Source organism: Dioscorea cayenensis, chromosome 4 (genome assembly GCF_009730915.1).
Source record: "Dioscorea cayenensis subsp. rotundata cultivar TDr96_F1 chromosome 4, TDr96_F1_v2_PseudoChromosome.rev07_lg8_w22 25.fasta, whole genome shotgun sequence".
Taxonomy (NCBI): domain Eukaryota; kingdom Viridiplantae; phylum Streptophyta; class Magnoliopsida; order Dioscoreales; family Dioscoreaceae; genus Dioscorea; species Dioscorea cayenensis.
In genome coordinates, this window is record NC_052474.1 from 3615285 (window position 1) to 3621321 (window position 6037).

Here is a 6037-nt window from a genome sequence, read left to right on the forward strand (position 1 = left end):
TCCAATCACATCACCATGGTCACATTTTGTAATTTGTAGGGCCTTTTCATTAATGATGTTTGAACGATCAAGCATGATGTATGCATGTTTGTATGGCTGACAGGAAGATAGTACAACAACATTACTTTTGTATAATTAGTTCTCAATCACATTCAACAAATTCAGCCAGACAAGGCTCAATTGTCAGCATATGCATAACTTGTTATAAATTAGCCTCAGTTTATACGCAATTCATTGGCTTTTAGAATTTTGTTTTTGCAAGTATTATTTGAAATGAGAGATTTCCTTGTATTTATTTATCTATATATATATATATATAAGTATAACACAATATATATGTGCATATTTATAAATGAATCAACCTGTTTAAAAATAAATGTATTAACAAGTGGTTTTCAATAAGGATTTAAAAACCGGATCAGACCAGCTGGTTCAACCGGGAACCGGCCGCCAGTCCGATTCAGCCATATAAATTGAACCGGCTCTTGATCGAACAAGTATGAACCGGATTTAGACCGGGAACTGGTGAACCGGTTCGACCGGACCGGATTTAAAAAAATTAAAAATTTCAATGTGGCACACAGACTATCTCTCACGGACCACGATCTCAAGGTTCTCATCTCTGACTTCTCACCCCCTTTTTAGTTTTGACCATTTCTAGCTTTCTTGGTGGAGAATATAGTAGCTTGAGCGCCTCAAAACATAGAAGAAGAAGAACAACGGCGAGAACGGAGGATCCATGGGCTCTGCAATATCTCTCTTTCCCTTTATGGTTTCTAGTCTTGATGTTTATTTTTTGTTTGTTTTTCTGGTGAATTTTAATTTAGATTTCTGACTTGAGATCCATGATTTATTTGGTTCTGATGATGAAAGTTGCGATCTTTTTCTTCAAAGTATATGATCTAATATATGCTTGGAGGTGATCAAGTTTTTGTCTTTATGGATCTGATTGTTGTTGATTTGATCTATTAATGCCAAAGCTTGTAAATTGTTTTGATGTTCTTGTTTCAACTTAAAAACAAGTTGTTGTTCATGTTGTTCTGTTTTGAGATGATGATGATGTTCTACTTTCATTTTTTTTTTTATAGTTACATTTATTAAATTTTTATTTTCCCACATTTTTCTGATTTTTTTGGATTTTTTTTTTATAATTTTATGATTTTTTTAAAAATTTTATATATTTAAAAAATGGAAAACTATTGAACTGGTCGGTCGAACCGATTGGACAGGTTGAACCGTGAACCAATTGGCCAACCGGTTCACCGAGCGATTCGATTTTTAAATCTTTGGTTTTCAATTTAAATTTATATATATATAAGAGAAAATTTTTTTTATTGGACTCTTAATTTTCAACTTGTATTAGTTTCAGCCTTGGCTCATGAGAAATCAGTGGGTCAAAGGCATAATAAAAATTACTAGACAATAAAATATAGAATAAATTTTTATTGAATAGGTTTTGAGTCAGTGAATGGGATTACACCGACAAATTTATTAAACAACTAATATAAATGTTCTTGTCTAAAAACCATATCTCATATATATATATATATAGAAATCATCAAATAGTTTATGTTGAAATCAAATAGATGCCCTAACAATAACAAAACCTTTCAAACTTGACATAAGTGTGGACAACCACACTAAATTTATAAAGAAATAATTGGGTAGGGGGGTAGTAGCACAGAGCCAGCAAAAAGGCACAAGAGGCGACCACAGTTGCCAATCATTGCTGGCAGGATGAGTTGCACGTTCTCTCTGTGTCCCAGTTCCAAAACATTTACTAATACTTAATTCACACATCTTTCATATTTTTCCAAATAGATCAATACTTTTTCTCCTTTATTTTTAAATATATATTTATATTGATAATGTGAATAAACCATTTAAACATTCATTCTTTTTATTATAATTTTTTTTTTATTTTACCATGAGTGACTATACTGTTAAAAAAAAACAAAGACGCAAATAAATTTTGACTGAACTAATGAAAGCAGGATTCATACACATATGGGCACTAAAACCACTTAGATACAATTACTACTCACACTCCCTGAAAATCTATGGTTATTAATGATTCGAGTTTTTATTATTTGTGAAGAGTTTTAACAGGGGCTAAGTTACCAATAGATAACTTGACGATTGGTTTTTATTATTACATCTTAATTATTCATTATGAGTGAATTAAACCCTCAAATTTGTAAATAAAAAAAATTTGACTTAACTGTTTCGTTATGATCGCGGTGATTAACTAAAATATTTATTTTTAAAATTATATTAAATTCTTATTATTCATATCATGTGCACATTTTTTGTTTATTTATTTACTTTTCTTCATTAAAAAAAAGCTAAAAAAAACTCCAATTACCTATTAAACTACACTTAAGCCTACACTCAACCCAAATTCAAGCTCATCAATGGAGTTGAATTTGGCCAACCAAAAGAAAAAGTAAATATAATTTTCTTTTGAAAATTAAAATTTTTGAGTTTTTTTTCTTAAATGAAATGATGTTTTTTGCCACATGCAACTTGCCCGGAAATCTTCATCTGCTTAATACAAAAGATATATCTATATATATATATATATATATGCATGTGATATAAAATGCTCATCACTATTCACCAAACAGAAGCAAGTTGTGAGAGATAGAAAAAAAAAAGAAAAGGAAAAGAGAAGAACAAGTTGCACCCCACCATGTGGAAGTTGGCAGCTCCCCACGTTCACTCCCGCGTTTTCATTTGCTCCTCTGTTTTTTCAGTTTAAGGGAAAAGTGGTTTGAAACGGGGAAGCCAAGAAAAGTAACAGTTCTAATATTGAGAGGTTGGAAATTAATATTATTTTTAACTAGCCATTTTTTCTGCCTTTACAATAGAGTTTTTAAAATTTTTTGAGAAGTTTTGTGCCAATATCATGTATAAAATAATATAATTAAACAACTCTTACCATAAAAACTATTTTATACCTTGAATTTTAAAGATCTTATGGATATTTATTGCATAAATAATTATGTGTAATTAATATTTTTCAATTATTAATATTATAAGTAATATAAATAAAAACCTAAATGTTATTAAAAAATATTAAAAAAAATTAAAATTATTCCTTGAAACACTTTCGGAGTAGATTATACATCTATTTTAATAGTATGTATAGATCTTTAAAAAATGTAATAAATCTTGAAGCCCTGAGAAAAATGAGGGGAATTATGTTTATGTAAAATTTTATTTCCTTCACTTTTGATTAAAAAAAATAAGTTGGCAACTTGAAATGAGAGTAATTAAAAAAAATGCTATAATTAGAGAAGTGATGAATCATTTTTGAGCAAATGAATATTTGAAGTGGGGAAGTGAGTCCATTTAGGTAATTTTCCCACTAGTTCACCCCTAAGTGAATGCCCTTTTATTTGGTCACTAGAAATGAATAATATATTTTTTTTCCTAAAAATTTGCGTTTTAGTTTTAAATTATGGAGTTTCAAAATTTTAAATGTATTAAATTGCAAATATACTCAAAAATCACTTATCATTAAATTAAAAAAATTTATTAATTCCCAAATACTTTTAATTAATTAGTAATAATAAAGTTGTTTTATCCATTATTTTAAAATTGATTAGATGTTAAGTTATCATGTCATTATTGTCGAGAGCTCAATTTTCTTCTAATATATAATTAAAACATAATAATAAAAATATATATTTTGGTTGTTTGTAATATATATATATATATATATATATATCATGTCAAAAATTCAAAACCTTGTTTTTATCTTTATTATAATTTTGATTAGGATTTGGATGTTCGGTGCTTTGCATTCAAGGGCCTGATCAAAATAAAATAAAAATATCATAATAATATTAAATAAAAAAATGTTAGGTCTAGCCAAAACCTATAATAAAAAAGAAAGAATAATGGCTTTGTTCATTATTTTCTCTCATTCTCTATCAAGCATTGTATTTTGGCACACTTTTGTACGGATTAAATGAAAGGCAAAGCGTTGTTTGTTTTCAATTTATTTTATGTTATAATGTTCGATGAATTGTCTTATTCTAATATTCTATTGTTGTAGTAGGTGGAAGCCCGCAGCCTTGGATATTGCATAACCAAAGCAATAATATATATATATTACAAATGTGACAAGTCGTTGTATAGATAAAGAGTGTACACAACTGAAAATTAATTGTCGTTCTACGCTTCTTTATCCAGCACTATAAAAATTGTGTTAATTGTAAGTTCTCTCATATATCGAGATTTCTTTACTATCATTGCACCGGTTATATTTTAAACTTTGAGTAATAAAAATTTAACAAACCAAGTTTTACACAATAAAATTAGTTGTTTGACAAAAAATATAGTCAATTATTAAAAAAAAGAAATTAAAAAATAAATATATTTATAAAATTAAAATTAAAATATCTGGTTGTTACTTTTTCAGTTAATTTTTGAATATAAATACAATAGTGACAAACCCTCTTTTGTTCCGCATGCATTTTTAATAAATAATGTTTGTCAATTTTTTTTTTAAGATAAATATGAATAAGTTGAATTTGAGAGATTAATGTGTTGATAACATTTGTTTAATTATTTTTTTTCCTTATTATTATTTTTAAATACAAATAAATAAACCGAAGAAATAAGAAAATATGACAAACTAACATTCAAATGAAAAACATGAGAACCATGTTGAATATGATTTGACACTTAAAATTCCATCCACGATGAAAGTAGGATTTGACAATAAAAAAAAAATAAATTAGATTTTTTTAAAGTGGATACAACAAAACACCAAAAAAAACTAAAAAACAATGAGTTAGCGCTGTCCACAAACAGATAACATGAAAATAACTCAACTGCATAGTTATTGATGACAATTAGAAGAGGGGGAAATAGTAGACGCATTCATTGATGCCAAAATTGAGTGTCATTCTCAAGTCTCATCCCACGAGTATAAAAATAAATAAATAAATAATACAAGTTATCTTATATTATCAATATTTACAAAATTTAGTCAATAAATGTTAAATTAATCTAAACTCAACCAACTGATTAAATAGTTCCTCATGTGCGGGTTGGTAATAAAGATCAATCAAAGCCAATGTAAAGCATCTTTTAATGCCTGTGCTCTTTGTCCTTGAGAATCCAATAGGAAGTAAATAATTAAAACAATGCCGTCCAAACTAAGTTTTTTCCATTTATCTATTTTTTTATCTTTAATTGTTAAAAAAATATAATAAATACAAAGAGTCAATGGTGGTTAATCACAACCTACTACTCCCAACATGGCTTGTGATATGACGGGCCAATTGGTCGGTCTCATAAGTCTCTCATTTAGGAAGGATTCTATCAAATTTTAATTTATTTCTAAAAATAATAATTATTAGAGTTAGAATCATCATGACTTTTGTTTTACTCTTACGTTCTAGTCCAACACTTTGGGTCCTTTCATGTGATAGGTCTGATTTTGTTTGATCCCCATCATCATCTAGCTTGTTATGCTCGAGAAGTTTACATGATAGAAAAACTTAGGTTGATACTTAAATTTTGAATTTTTTCTTACAATTAAAAGTTAGCAACCAACGGTTTTTTGGTTAATTAGTACCGAATCTTTTGCATAAAGACATTTATTTTGGGTAGAACCTGAGATTGAATCCCATGTCTGTGCAAGGCGAGGGCATGGGGTAGCGTTGAGTATTGCTCCGCACACATGCACGTTCTTGACTTACTCTTAAATAGAGGCATTTGTTGTCTATTGAAAAAAAAAGATTAAGTGTTTTATTTTTTTTAAAATGATGTTTGGTTTTTTTAAAACAAAAGGATGTTTAACATTTTTCATGAATAAAAAGGATTTATAATTTTTTTTTATCACTTTATTTGTGTTTTTTTTTTGATTTTTTTTTTAAAATCACAATGCATATAAAATATACATAAAAATATAATTTTGATTCCAAGTACATTTCATATCTATAGGGGAATGTCTGAAAAAGTTGAGGATTTATTTTCTTTTCAAAATATGATTGATTTAATATATATGTAAAATTTGGTA